Source organism: Asterias amurensis, chromosome 13 (assembly GCF_032118995.1).
Source record: "Asterias amurensis chromosome 13, ASM3211899v1".
NCBI classification, from domain to species: domain Eukaryota; kingdom Metazoa; phylum Echinodermata; class Asteroidea; order Forcipulatida; family Asteriidae; genus Asterias; species Asterias amurensis.
In genome coordinates, this window is record NC_092660.1 from 1,322,078 (window position 1) to 1,337,923 (window position 15,846).

Genomic DNA, 15,846 nt, shown 5'->3' on the forward strand with positions numbered 1-15,846 from the left:
ATTCACCCATGGCCATAACAATAGTTAAAGATGCCCAGTTTGAAATACTTTCATAAATCTAAATAAGAAAGGGCTACTCTTCTCAGTATTCTAAGGGGTCTTAATTATATACATAGATTAGTCCACTTTCATGCTGGGGGTGCAGCATCACTAAGTAAACACTACAGAAACCCCAACCATTGATTTATGACTCTGGATTCAAACCCCGCCCAGTGGATTGCGATCCTGGATTCAAACCCCGCCCAGTGGATTGCGATCCTGGATTCAAACCCCGCCCAGTGGATTGCGATCCTGGATTCAAACCCCGCCCAGTGGATTGCGATCCTGGATTCAAACCCCGCCCAGTGGATTGCGATCCTGGATTCAAACCCCGCCCAGTGGATTGCGATCCTGGATTCAAACCCCACCCAGTGGATTGCGATCCTGGATTCAAACCCCGCCCAGTGGATTGCGATCCTGGATTCAAACCCCGCCCAGTGGATTGCGATCCTGGATTCAAACCCTGCCCAGTGGATTGCGATCCTGGATTCGCACACCGCCCAGTGGATTGCGATCCTGGATTCGAACCCCGCCCAGTGGATTGCGATCCTGGATTCGAACCCTGCCCAGTGGATTGCGATCCTGGATTTGAACCCCGCCCAGTGGATTTGGTCCTGAATTCGAACCCCGCCCAGTGGATTTCAATCCTGGATTCGAACCCCGCCCAGTTGATTGCAATCCTGAATTCAAACCCCGCCCAGTGGATTGCGATCCTACATTCGAACCCCGCCCAGTGGATTGCATTCCTGCATTCGAACCCCGCCCAGTGGATTGCAATCCTGGATTCGAACCCCACCTAGTGAATTTGATCCTGGATTGGAACCCCGCCCAGTGGATTCTGATCCTTGTTTCACACCCCCACCCAGTTGCATTATTTCTCAGCATCCCTGTTATTCCTGCTCCATTGCTTCAATACATAAGTCATACAAAATAAAATCACTTCTGTTTTAAGGTTCCTATAATGGAACAATCCGGGGAAGTAAATTGTACATGAGTCATAACTCAAGAGATGTGTGTAAATCTGTCAAACTAAACCCACACACTGAATTATGATACCAAAAAGACGAAAACATGCAATAAAAACAAGTGTATTCTTAACCTTGAAGGCAACAACATTTAACCCCATCTCACCCCAAGCTGCCACACCCATTCAAACCACTCTTCCACAGTGACAGATAATTTGTACATTTGTTTCCTTCAATATCTACAAACATGTAACTTTTAATCATAGTACAGTAATTACAACTTTAGACCAACCACAAAGACTTCTTCAACAAAACTTCTCTTTCCCTCAAAGCTCCCCCCCCCCCCATTGAATTTCTCTGTTCTAATATTTATTTGATACACACACCATCATTAATCCCTCAACTCTAACTCAACTCCCTCCAGAGTGCCTCACCCCAAGGTGCCACGCCCAACAACAAACCATAACAAAAACCTCGCTCCCAAGTTTGTGATGAAGACCACACACAAGTCATAAAATGAAAGCATTTTGTTTGGCCACACCAAAAAAAACGAAAGTGGGGAAAGACATGCATGAAATGTGCTAAAGGGTGTAGACCTATTCAACCTCCACCTTGTACGCCCACACCTTCAAACAACTCACACCTCGACACCATTAGAGTATAAACAGTGTTCCTTTCAAAAAAACTCATCTACAAAAAGCAATCACTCTTATCACCATTAACCCAGTTTTTTTATCAATTGTAAAACACCCTTTTAGGGCTGTCCACAAGTCGCTTAAAATTCCCTTAACCCAGATGGCTCACCTGCCAGCGCAAATTCTCCCCGCATGAACTTTTCAACCAGTTCACTTTCTACACACTAAAAAACGAAGAATTAGGTGGGAAGAACTGGGTGGGTTTGGTCGCTGTTTATTTTCTTGTCTGAGTTGAACATGTTTGAGGGGTCTTCAAGTTGTCATGGATATTTGAGAATCAAGGAGCGTTGTTGACTTGCCAGACTGGTGTTAAAGGCACTAAACACCGTTGGTAATTGTCAAAGATTGGTGTACCTCAACATATGCATAAAGTACAACCTGTGAAAATATCAACTCAATTGGTCGTTGAAGTTGCATGAGAATGATGGAAGAAAAAACATCCTTGTCGCACAAGCTGTGTGCTTTCAGCTGCTTGAATTTGAGACCTCAGTTGAGGTCTCGAATTCAAATCAAATATTTTAGAGTGAAATTACTTCAGAGGGAGCCGTAATTCTCACAATGTTTTACACTATCAACAGCTCTCTATTGCTTGTTACCAAGTTAGTTTTTATACTTCAGTTAGTTTGAGTAATTACCAATAGTGTCCAGTGCCTTGAAGGTATTATTTGAGCTCTCTTTCAGCATTTGAGTGAGAAATTTCCTCTTTCTCAACAACTACAGTACTTCAGAGGGAGCCCTTTCTCACAATGTTTTAAACTATCAACAGCTCTCCATTGCTCGTTACCAAGTAAGTTTTTATGCCATCAATTAGTTTGAGTAATTACCAATAGTGCCCAGTGCCTTTAATGGGTATGTTGTACCAGAGTAACATCCTTGAAGGTCACTCGTTATCCAAGCAGTCTTGTTGGAATAATGTAAGAAAAGATTAGCGAGAAAATTGAGCAAGTGATGGTCTAGACGAGATATGTCACTCAATCCTCCCTCAAAGTGGCTGCTTCAGGCATGAGTGGGAGGGATCCACCCGGAGTTAAAAGGGGGGAGTATGTCCCCCCTGCAATATGCAGTCTTCAATGCTGAACTTTTATGAATTTCTTTTTCTCTGTGATTGTTTTAATCTTCCAGAAACATTTATGCATTTACCTCACAGCTAATATAGTAACAGACAACTCGTCTCAAATTATTCCACTATTACAGAATTCAAATGATCATAACTTTACAGGTGGATTAGCTTCCCAGCTTTGGAATGCGCATGTGACACGATTTTTGACGTCATAAGTTCGCAACGAATACTTCTTGTCAGTTGACTTGACCTCAACTCCTGCGAAATTGCTTTAGAAAAAAAAAGCAATGCGAGATCAAAAATTGCTTCGCATTTGCATTGGCAGTGAATCGGTTGCTTTAAACTATTTCTACCTCCATGCTTTAAATTAATCACGAAACGGCAGGTGAAAGTTAAGTACTCCCCCACAGTAGTACAGACCCATATATCCCAGCCTCCCATCATGCCAGGTGGTCATAGCCAAGGTGGTGAAATAGTTGGGCTGTAGGTATGTCATCACTTCATCACATCACTTCAGCTCTACATACTCAAATAACATATTTCAAACCCAGATTGGGCAATTAGTCTGAAATATTATTAATTTTGGTTTTTAACCAGTACACCTCTCTTAATATTTATGCATGACGTCATAATTATTACCCAAAATGAGGCTATGGGCGCACATTCGCCACCACTTGCAGTGGCTGCGCCCATCGCCTCGTTTTGGGTTAGCATTGTGACGTACCTCATGCATAAATATTAAGAGAGGCGTATACACTGATGTGTGTTAGCACTGTATACTCAGTACTTTGCACTGTATACTCAGTACTTTCTCGAGTTCTGTGAAAAAAATCACAGGCATGTTACTGTACTCGGGTGGGATTAGAACCAAGAGAGTACTGAGTAAACAGTGCTAACACACATCAGTGTAAGGATAAAGCCAAACTTAAAAGTCTTTATCCCTGATGCAAATTTCACATCTATTACAATGTACTAGTTACATTACGAAGAAGAAGAAAAAACAGTGTGTGAAATATTCAGCAGGAAGCAATCCTGTGTTGGAGGCCAATCTAATTAAAACATCTTTCCTTTATCTATGCCACATCCTTAATTAATGCTGATTGTTTTAATCTCAAGGAAATTGGCATTCCAGCAGACGGGCCACAGCGCCCATTCCACGCATTTCTTCCAAGAAGGTTCCATCTACTCACCACCCCCCCCCCCTACAAAACATGTTTGTCGACCCCGCAAATCGAAGACTTGTCTCTGTGCTCCCATTGTATGGACATTTTATGTCAATTGGACATGTTTGGCAATATTGTCTTACTTGGTGTATCCAAACATTTATGCATAAAATAACAAATCTGTGAAAATTTGTGCTAAATTGGTCATCGAATTTGCAAAATAACAATGGGGGAAAAAATCACCCTTGTCGCAATACTTTGTGTGCTTTCAGATGGATAATAAAGGGCTTCAGCTGAAGTCTTTTATTATTTGAGTGAAAAATAACCTCTTTCTCAAAAACTACGCTACTTCAGAGGGAGCCGTTTCTCACAAAGTTTTATACCATCAACAGCTTTCTATTGCTTGTTACCAAGTAAGTTTTTATGCTAATAACTATTTTGAGTAATTACCAATAGTGTCCTGCTACTCTAAAGTCTGATGTCAACCGACAAGCCTTCTCTTTAACCATTCTCCTATTGTTTGGACTTGGATTGATTTAATTTGTTGAAATTAGTTTATAACACATCCAATAGCGCATGAATAAAATGGCTTAAAATTTTCAGAATTAAATTATAATAAAGTATGGGAAAGCAAAGGCCATCAAAAAACCACAAAGCTCACTTCACTCATAAACAAACAACGTTTAGCATTTCTTTAAAACAAATAAAAAAGCCCCTTGAACTGCATCTTAGTTTAAATTATCTTCCCCAAAATACTTCAACCAAATAAATTCTCTGAATTATGTTTATGTACATGTATATTATTACCAAATGTAAGCAGTAACATTCCTACCTTTTCTTAGTATGTTGTGGTTGTTCATTTTTTTCCCTTCTCATTTTACTTCCAAGCGATCAGTTTTAATCGGAAGGAATTTGTTTTTATCCTAACAACAGCTGTCGTGCACAGTCACTGCCAAGACCTTAGTCAAGGCTAAGTCTGTGGGGGGGGGGGAACACAAGGTTTTCCTTGGCGATTATTTTTTTGTTGAACCATGAAGGTAAGATTATCGAACCCGCCTCTCCCCCCCCCCCCCCTGGGAAAAAAAAAATTCTATACAAACTATGTCACTTCATCTTACAGTTCTACATTTGATATAATTGAAGACTACATCGTAGGCAAACTCAAATTACAAAATATTCCCTGTTTTTTGGTGGTTTTTTTTAAAGCTCGACCCCCCTTTCATTTTCCACCTCCAACATCCCTCAACAAACGTCATGATAAAGGATGCCTCCCTGCCCCCCACCCACAATCCCAAATCCGGTCAACTGAAACCATATCATTGCCTCCCACTCCCCTCCCCCACCCCTTACTTCAGCGGTCTGACAACAACAAGTGCTCACATGATCAATTTAATTTGGGACAATTGCAAAGGTCACTAAATATTTCCCCAGTGATATTTTAAAAAGTCAGGGACACAAACTGCCAATATTTGATGGGAATGCATGTGTCACGCTGCAGGGTTGGAGGAAGTGCTCCATGCTCCTCTGGGAAGGCCCTTTAGGGAAAATCAATTTCAATTTTTATTAGGATCAACAAATATCTGGTATGAAAACTCAAGGTTTATTCTTGGAAATTAGAATGGAAGGATGAGTTGGTGAACCGGAAACGATCATCAGAAATTTGAGGTTATTTGTTTCCACATAAAAAATCAGACCCCCCCCCCAAAAAAAAACAAAACAAACAAACAGTAACTAGGCTTATCTCACATTTTGTAGTTGTACATTAATGTTGCCAAGCTTATTAAAGCCATGCAAAGCTTGTATAAGGGGAAGGGGAAACAAAAATTATAAACAAAAATAAGCCTGATACAAAAAAAACACCCCGGATATCCGCTTTAAAGCAGAGATTTCACAAGCCTGTGCATTGAATTCAATGCTACTCTATTTATATTAGGCAACTTTCATTGTATCTTTCTCAATAAATTCGCCTAGAAATCTGCATTAGCTTAACAAAAAATCAATCTTTGACCTTAACTTTTAATGTCTTGTTCAAGGACCTTTAAGTGTCAAGAGTCGAAGGGAGTCTAACCTACACTCTACTGACTCTCGGTCACCAGAACTTGTTCAGTGCATGAGAGGCCATTAAGCCACTACATGTCTCCTCATTTGTACATGTTAAACATCACAATAACAGTAGTTCACTGGCCAAATGCCAGTTAAAACAACAGAGGACCAGTCAAAACACACTTCAAGTGGTCTGGCTGGCTGAATCAGCGTTGAAAGATATCCCTATTTCATATGAAATATAGCCTAGTAAAAAAGCTAACAGACTAATGAAACAACAAGCTTACTGGCCCATACTGGCTATATAGTCACTGAACAAGTTAAGGGCAAACCCTGTTTGTTGTATACACATTTATATATACATATTACCAAAAACAGCTTAAAGACACTGCAGACACTATTGGTAATTGTCAAAGACTAACCTTCACAGTTAGTGTATCTCAACATATGCATAAAATAACAAACCTGTGAAAATTTGAGTTCCATGGGTCATCAAAGTTGCAAGATAATAATGAAGAAAAAAAACCACCCTTGTCACAAGAAGTTTTGTGCTTTCAGATGCTTGATTTCGAGACCTCAAATTCTAAAGGTCTCAAAATCAAATTTGTGGATAATTACTTCTTTCTCAAAAACTACATTACTCCAGAGGGAGCTGTTTCTCACAATGTTTTATACTATCAACCACTCCCCATTATTCCTTACCAAGAAAGGTTATATGCTAATAAATTTTTTTGAGTAATAACCAATAGTGTCCACTGCCCTTAAATGCATATTGTATACACCTCACAGTATAGACGATGTGACCTCTGACGTCACACGAAAACCATAACATGATTCGCGGAGCATACCGCCGGGCAAAACTTTTGTGTTTTGGCAGCCAGCTAGAAAGTGTACGCAATCTTACTGTGACTGCGCAACTCAGTGCCCGGCGAAACATGGCGTAAGAGTGTTTTGTCAACAGAGGGCGGTTTGAATGTAAACATAGGTCACATCGTCTATTGGTTATAGTTAATGGGTAGGCCTACTATAATTTGACATCTTTCAAAGAAAAAGTAGAGAAACCAACCAAACCTTAAGTGTTTATTGTGACAGAAGTCAAATGTGACCTCTCCAGAGCCTGTGCCCCTGACAAAGAGTGGACTAACTTAACCACAGGGCTACCTTAACTTTCCCTTGAATCTTAAGGGTACACTCATAGTTATCGCCCCTTGTAAGTCAAGGTAATGTAGGGGTGCTGATTGGTTTGAATGGGGGATGAGTGAGTTACATCCTTTGTACTTGAATCTCAAACCTTGGACTTTCTCAAGATTGTTTTTAAACAGTCCAAATCATTTGAAACATTCATCATTGTCATGTTTTTTCCTCCCTAAAAAAGTAACATAAATGATTATATGATTCCTGACTGGCACCTCTGAACAAAAATATTGACTAATAACAGGGAGATCGTCAACAGCAAGATAGCTCAGTTAGTAGCGCCAAAAAAAACCTGTCTGTTTTGAAAAGCAAACATTGATTCAAGTCCAGCTCTTGCAATTTGTCTTTGATCAAACCCAACCTAAGGGGCCATTCATAATAGTCAATGTTAAAAGATTTCGATATTTTTTCAAAATTGTGGGTGGGTGGGTCAAAAGAAATAACTGAAAATCAAAATTCATTTTGTTGTTTAAATAATAACCTAAAGAAGGCTGCTCGATCTGCTCGATGTTGGAGTCCTTTGACCTGATAAATCTGCACCAATTGAGGCATTACTTTGTTCGAATTTTTTTAACATTGACTACTATGAATGGTCCCTAAAAGAAAAACGTGTCAGTTTTTAGAAGGAAGCATAAAATAAAGCTTGTATGAGAGTGCAATACCGAAAAAAAAGTCACACAATAAACACCTTCCTTAAAGTACAGTATACACTGCATGAAAACAGCCTAACTAAGATACAAGTTCTCAAATTATATTCTTGCGCTAGTGGCAAGGCCATTTCAGCTTTTATCCTGGCATTCACCCACCAGACAAACTCTGTCTCTTAGTGGTTGCCTGGATCAAACTTTACCTAAAGCTACATTGAGGACCACAGTCTGCACAGATTGTTCACATCTTCAAATTCAGGTTCCATACAAATGACAAAGTCAAAGGGGAACCTTCAGAATATGCACCAGTCAAAAAGCTTAGACTGGTGAAACAACAAGCTCACTGCAGGCCTAATAACAAGGCAGTTTGGACTTTTAATAAGGAAGGGCACTTCCATTTAATTTTCCATGGAAAATGGAAACTTCTACTAGAAAAATTAAAGGGGCACCACGGCAATGGCCATTGGCTGGGAAGCAATTGCCCATGTTGCCTCCAGGCATTATTAATTAGGCTCGTAAATTGGGCCCAATTTAGTGCTCTCTGAAATACAACACGAAAAAAGTTAAAGCTCAATAATGATTGTGCAAGTATTTTTTCTCCGATTGAGGCACACAACTTTTACAACTACCTACAGTTCAAACAGAGCGACAGAGTTCAACTCGAGAAGCAAGGTATTTTTCATTAAATCCCAGAGATTACACAATATACATATAAGTCAACCTCTGCTTTTCACACCCTCAGTCGGCGATTCAAAAGATCTCAGAAGAAAAAAATTGCACAGAGCACCCTCAGCATTGTTGATTCAGATCGAACTCTGCCTTGATGATTGGAAAGTGATTGGTGGGTGAGATTTATAATCAAAGCAAAAGAAGCGTCGCAAACTTTAGAGTTTGGGAAACAAATCCCCTTCAGCCTGGGGGAAACAATCCTCGTGGATAGAATACCAAAACAACGATCGATCAAATCACTGTAACCCTGAAGGTTGAACGGTATGTCAGAAAATGTATTATTCAATGAAACTTCACTGTAGAGGAGCGGACCCCGATGGGTTTTTTTTTTTTTGTCACCAAAATTTTCTGTAAAAAAGGACCCTGACCAAAAAGATATTGAAAAATTGCGAAATGGCTAGATAGCTCATTTGGTAGAGCGCTGGCACATTAATCTGGAGGTCGTTGGTGCAAATCCCACATAGTCAGTTTTTCTTTATTCAACCTCAAATCCCTTCAAAACAGAACAAAGTTATGTAGTGATTGTGCCTTTGTAAATTTCTTGTTATCACAGTTTCACAATTAGGGTTGTTACATGTAGGTTCATGACTAAACAAAAAGACCCTCCTGATGACGACCTGGGCCCAATTTCATAAAGCTGTCCCGTAAAAAATTCCGCTGAGCAAACTATTAATCAAGACATGAGTTGAGTACTAATAATAATAATAATAATTGGCATTTATAATGCGCCAGTACCCATCTAAAGATGCTCATGGCGTAGTGACACATTAAAAGGGAAAAGTTATGAAGTCCTCATTATGTGAGTCTTGAGGGAAGATTTGAACATAGCTATTGATGGAAGTTTAACATGATCCGTCACATCAATGATAACTGTGAACTGTATGATATTTTGGTTGGTAACCTATTTTGCTAAACGATATTTACTTGTGCTTAGCAAGTTGTTGTGCTTACAGGCTTCATGAAATTGAGCACAGCTGATTTGACCATGATTTGACCATTGACCTAACACAAAAACTTTGAAACCACCTTGCTACCAACATCACACTTGTATAACCCTTCACCCGCATAAATGTTCAGTTTCCTGAAGATATTTGCCCAAGACATCAAAGAAAAATGTTAGATTGGATAATTAACACCTGTGTTTGCTGATCTAAGTTTGAGGGGGGGGGGGGGGGGGGTAGGAGAGGGTGGGGTTGTGGTTACTGGTCAGTGAGCAGTGGCACCTGGCAACAACAGATCAACGGGCTCTATTTATTTTGTGAATTTGGTGAGTTGGGTCCGCAAGTTTCTGTTCCACAGGTGCGAGTTGTGTAGATTGCAGAGTAATCTGGGACTATCCAAAGTCGATTAATAATCTGTTGATTTTCAAGACGGCATACATACGTAAAGGAAGGTTATTCCACAGTTACTTCTTGTGTTACATTGAACACAGGCTTAAGAAATCTGTCCTTCATTTGAAGAAAAATGTTTCCTAAGCAAAAATGAACAGGGAGGGTACCAGTCAATAATTATACTTGTGACATGGTAGTTTGACTTGTAACCTAAATCTGCTAAGCATAAGTTTGTTGTGCTAAACTACTTGTTTTGTACACATAAGCAGCTCTACGAAAATGGGCCCAGAAACCCCATTGGAGACTTTTTGCAAAACAAAATATGGAGCTGTTGCAAACTGCTTACCAACCCTCGTGACCTTTGCCCTATGACATGACCTCCACTGTATGGCATAAACACACAGCACTGATAACAAACGCATGTTTTACCTCACGATCAAAGAAAATAAATTCCACCTCGGTAACTCCGGTTCGTTTCCTGTTGTGAGAAACTATTTTCCGCAAATGTTTTTAAAATTCTTTTTTTTCTCAATTTTAAGAAATGTGACTTTACACAGACTTCCTTAAAGCCATTGGACACTTTCAGTAAACAGTAATGTCCAAGGCCCACACTTCATGTATCACAACTTCTATATAAAATAACAAACCTGTGAAAATTTAGGCTCAATCGGTCATCGGAGTCGGGAGAAAATCACGGGAAAACCCACCCTTGTTTCCACACGTTTCGCCATGTCATGACAAGTGTTTAAAATACATCCGTAATTCTCGATTATCGAGAATTGATATTGTTTTAATGTTTTCTCAAAAAGTAAAGCATTTCATGGAATAATATTTCAAGAGAAGTTTTTCACCATTACCTTCTGTAAACCCTGTTAGTTATTTGTAAATCTGTGAACTTAAAAAAAAATTCTGTACCGAAAGTGTCCAATGGCTTTTAAAAAAAATGTTGGTCTGGATTTACATTGCTAGTTGACAGCTGCCCCTACTTCATTCTAGCTTAACAAATAAAAACCTGCTAAGAAGCAAATACACCTTCTGCTTAAAGAATAACAACCCAGGTTGTATATTTGTAAGTTAGCTTACTGATTTAGCTTGAGTTTAAGCAGCGCCCTAATCATGTGTGCTGAAGTGGAGTGATCTACAAAAACAAGTTGACTTTAGTTTTTGCTAGCCACTAATACCTGATAGGTTTATCTCATACTGTGGTGTGATAAGCCGTTGTTCATTATCACACCTCACCTGTTGACTCACTCTGTGGAATATTTGTTTAATTTTGTTCCGGAATTCCATTCATGTTAGACAGGATTATTTCGCCGCCGCTTTAATACTGACACAGCTTCCACTCCCGAAGGTTTTAAATTGAATTTGACTCAAAATGACTGAAACTGACGGTAAACTGTGAAGAGTTGGTCCTTGCCCAGCCGTTCAAACATTTCTTAAATTTACAAGGCAGTTTAAAAAGAGACTACAAACAAATCAAAGGCAGTTGCCATCATAACCCCCGAGCATCGCCTTGGTGCACCTTGAAATGTTTCAGTACAAATTTAAAAGTTGCCCCAAAAGGTGCCCTTTTTACAAAGAAAATGACTTGACATTCACGTTATATGACGCATACAGCACAGAAATAATATCCTTAAACTTTTGCCAACAAAATGTTATCAGAATACTACCATGTACTCGCATTGTAGACATGCGAGCAAACTTTTTGCTGCAAATGAAATCACTTGGAACACTGTGATTTCTCAAGATGTTAACATTTTTATTTTGATCAAAGTTAATTATTTTACAAGTTCATATCTTGAGAACCACAGCTAGTTTGATTTGAATCTTATAACTGTGAATCTGCTTCAAGAAACCTGAACATCTAGTGTTTGTAATTCTACAACCGCTACAATTCCAGATCCAATTCATATTAGTTTCTTTCTACAAGTCAGGACCTGACGTGGAGATTTGTTTTTAAACTCACAATTGTTGACTTTTTTTGTCCAACAGGAAAATTCCCCAGTGTGATTGCACTTTCTTAATGGTGCCAACTTTCAATTTAAAGGTGAGCTTTCAAAAGAAAGATCATTTTGAGGGGGACATAAAAGTTCTGAAGTGCAGAGCACAGTGAACTTGGCCAATTCCAATGCCAGTTTTTGTTATATTGAGCCAGAATGACTCACCCAATCTGGTGTTGACATAGGTATAGGACAAATGCACTTGATCATATTTAAAGTATACCGTATTCCTGAGTGCTCAAAAAGAGTTAAATGGCATCTTATTATTCATCTTATGATGATCTAAGACGTTTCTTTTGCCACTCCCAAAATGGATCTTAAACTTAAAGGAATAGTAGGCACTTACAACAAATTACATCCATATAGCTAAGGTGTTTGACAATGTAAAGTTATTTGGAAAGTTGTAACCTTGTTTAATATGAATTGATTAGCCAGACCAGTGTAATATAAGAAAGTGCGTTGACCTCAGAGAAGACTCGCTCATCTCAGAGAGATATAGAAAGAGGAAAGAAGAGGAAGTCTAACTGAACCCTGACACAATGACAGAATAACCGTCATTGAGGCCTATAAGTTTTTGATGAAACAAAAACAAGGTATTCATAATCCAGTGTAAACATGTGTGAATTAGCAGAGCTGGTGAAAAAAGAAAAACAAATTTGGTAAACATGTCTTTGTAGGACATAAGCAGCTAATTGTGGATCTTAAGATTTAAAGTTATGAAATAAGAAACTTTTAAGCCTTATTTGAAAACTGTGAGGTGTTGGTATTTAAGTCAGCCAATAAAACTTGAAAACCCACTCAAAAAAAGTCAACAGTCATTCTTCTTTCAATTTAGCTCCAATTACAGACAATTTGTTGCACCCTTAACTACTCTTTAAGCATTATCAAACGTTCAAGTTTCCAGAGCAGTGAATAATTCAAGTTTAAGAGGAGTTATTTTAGACAGTCCTGGAAAGTGGCGACTGAACTGAGCCGGAAATCAAGCGTCTGGCAGCGCAGACTTTTAGCGTACCCTGGTACTATACAGCCTGGCTTCATCAGGATCTGCTTTCCTGTCCCCTCCTCATTCAGTCCTCACGGGAACTAGACTTCAAACATGTCCTTTCAGTGAATGATTTCCCTGAGCTAAATACTACACAAATTGTATGAGTTGCTATTCAAAGACCACCGTTTTGATACTCAAAGTTGGTATTCAGTGTGCACAAAACATGTTCAGTGTAAATGTTTTGCAATGCAAAAGGCGCTGGATGAAATCATTCCCAACTCAAATCGCTAATCAAAAATTATCATTTTGCTACTCAAAATTAGCGCATTCAGTGTATACAAAAATAAGTAGTCTAATCACTTTGCTATCCTAAAAGCACTGGATGAAATAGTTTCCTGCCTTTCATTACAAGCAAAGGGCTTCTAAGTTCCAACCCACATACTTGATCCAGTCAAGGGATAGGCAATTTTGATGTCTTGAGTTGACTTGTGCCAGCAGGACATTTTTGTGTGTGTCCCTGAAACAAAACTTTCTCAATTTTTCAGGTTTCCTTCTAAAGTTTCAATAAACTTGCAATAAAAATTAAAGTAGAATGTGCTCATGTGATCTACATGTAATATTAATACCATCTTTCTGATCTGAGAGAAAGCCATGAACTGTTACAGATCCGGAGCTACACAGAAGTCATGGCATCTGTTGCCCTGGTCTTGGCCTTGGTGCCCCTTCAGAAATTTCCTACTGACAAGATTTACCATTTGAAATGCCCTTTACAAAATGAACATGCCCCTCTTCTCTTAATTACAAAATGCCTTGCTTGTCGCTATCCATAGTTTAAGCATGAGACGGAAAGTGCACAAAATCTGACAAAACAGCAACAATTATAGTACAACAAAAAACAATTAAGTCTATGAAGAAACTTTCATCAGTTGATGTTTACTGACAACTAGAACATGATAGATGTTAAATTTGCATCAGGGATAAAGAATATTGATTTCAGTTTTACCCATACACAGATATGTGTTAGCACTGTATACTCAGTACTTTCTCGACTAATATGGGTTAACAATTCTTCCACAACCCATCGATGCCTCACACCTTTAATGCTGTAAAAACTCTGACCCTCTGAAGTCCGAGTCTGGCAAGTTGGGTTCCCTCATTAATGCGTAATCATGACAGGCACGGAATGGCTAAGATGAAGTGGAATGCTAATGGAATTTTAGTCACGTTAAGTTGAAGGGACAGTAAGGGGCCATTCAGACGTCTTGAGTTTCACTCGTATTTTTGGGGTCTGTGTTTTGTTTGCAGGAGGAGTTTACAAGATGCGGGAGCACGGAAAGTGCAGGGGGTGAACGCATTATAGGGGATTCCGAGTTTGTAAATCCAAGATTTAATTTCTGCACTTCTGAACTGTACAATTCTACTGTACTGTGTTGGGCTTGCAAACGGTACGTTAACTTATTACACAGTGGCCATAATTTTCATCAATCAAAATTAGATTCTTTGCTACTCAAAAAATCATCGTTTGCTACTTGATAATACACATTCAGCATGGAAGCCTGTATGCTTTGTTTTTGAAAGGGCAAGGGCACCAAGACATTTTCTCCTTGGTAAAGGGCACCCTATGAGGAAATTGTAACTTTTTACTAGCAATTCAAGGGCACCAAGGCATTGACCAGGGGACATGGAGGCAATTGCCTTTGTTGCCTCCGTGAAGCATCAGACCCGAGTGTACACAAAACAAGTTAAGGCAGATGTAAAACTGCTGACTACAACTATTTCCTACCAGCAAACTTTCAAATCCTGCATGTGAGCGTTGTTACAAGCAGCAGCAAGTGGCCATGCCCAGCAATCGATATGAAATCCTATCTCGAGTTAGGACGAGTAATTCATCCTAACCTAGGAAATTGCGAGATAATAACGAAAGAAAAAACACCCTTGTTACACGAAGTTGTGCACTGTAAAATGCTTGATTTTGAGACCTCAAAATCTAATTCTGAGGTCTCGAAATCAAATTTGTAGAAAAATAACTTTTTTTCTTGAACACTACGTTACTTTAGAGGGAGCCGTTTCTCACAATGTTTTATACTATCAACAGCTTTCCATTACTTGTTACCAAGTAAGGTTTTATGCTGTTAATTTTTTTGAGTAATTACCAATAGTGTCCACTGCCTTTAACTCGTCTAAAGTCCTAAGATTAATCCTAAGTTAGGAGGAGTTTGGTGAAATTGACGGCAGGTGTTTCCTGTCTCTCCGATGATTTCTCAACAAACCCACTTCAGTAACAGCACAACTACTGCTCTATAGGTAGGGGGTGATACAGTCTACTCGGGGTAGACTCAACACACCTGTCGTGCCCTGGTCAAGTTCACGGTGAAACCGCAGTGACGGATGTGTTTGCGCAGCACTGTGGTCTGACTTCAACTCCTGTTGAACTTTTTTTATTTTCTTCGTACAAACTACATGTAGTCATCCAGGGAAGTTTGTTGTTGGGAGGATGTGAATGCATCTGCATCTTATAAAACACCGACCAAGAATCTGTAAATGTTTTAGTAGCTCTCTTTCAGCTAATTGATTAACAAATTATATAGTGTAACATTGAGCAAATTAAGTCACATACTAAGCTTTGATTCAATATAGAACTCCAGTCTGTCATTTCTACTGTTTCTAAGATAAGGCAGTAAAAAAAAAATCATCGTGCATTAAACCTATGGCATTTTGGCAGAGAGAAAAGAAACACATTTGAAAAACGTTTTGAAAAACTCAACGATTACAATAGCTGTTTCGACAACTAGGTTGGAACAGCTAAATACATCTGTCCCTGATACACGCAGTTCAAGGGCTAAGGAACCAAACGTCAGTCTATTGTATTAAGCATGTAAAGGATGCCAGATGTATTTCAACGCCTTCTCAATTGCACATTAACACATCCCTGGCCGGCCATACCAGTTGCTACCAACCCATCACATCCAAATGATCTTGCGATTCCTCAGCCAGA

The 15,846-nt window shown here is 39.2% G+C and overlaps 1 protein-coding gene across 4 annotated transcripts in view; it reads right to left on the reverse strand.

Moving 5' to 3' along the window:
- LOC139945746 (A disintegrin and metalloproteinase with thrombospondin motifs 6-like) overlaps positions 1–15,846 on the reverse strand; it is a 100,982-nt gene that overhangs the window by 47,268 nt on the left and 37,868 nt on the right. The gene's annotated exons all lie outside the window — the stretch shown is intronic.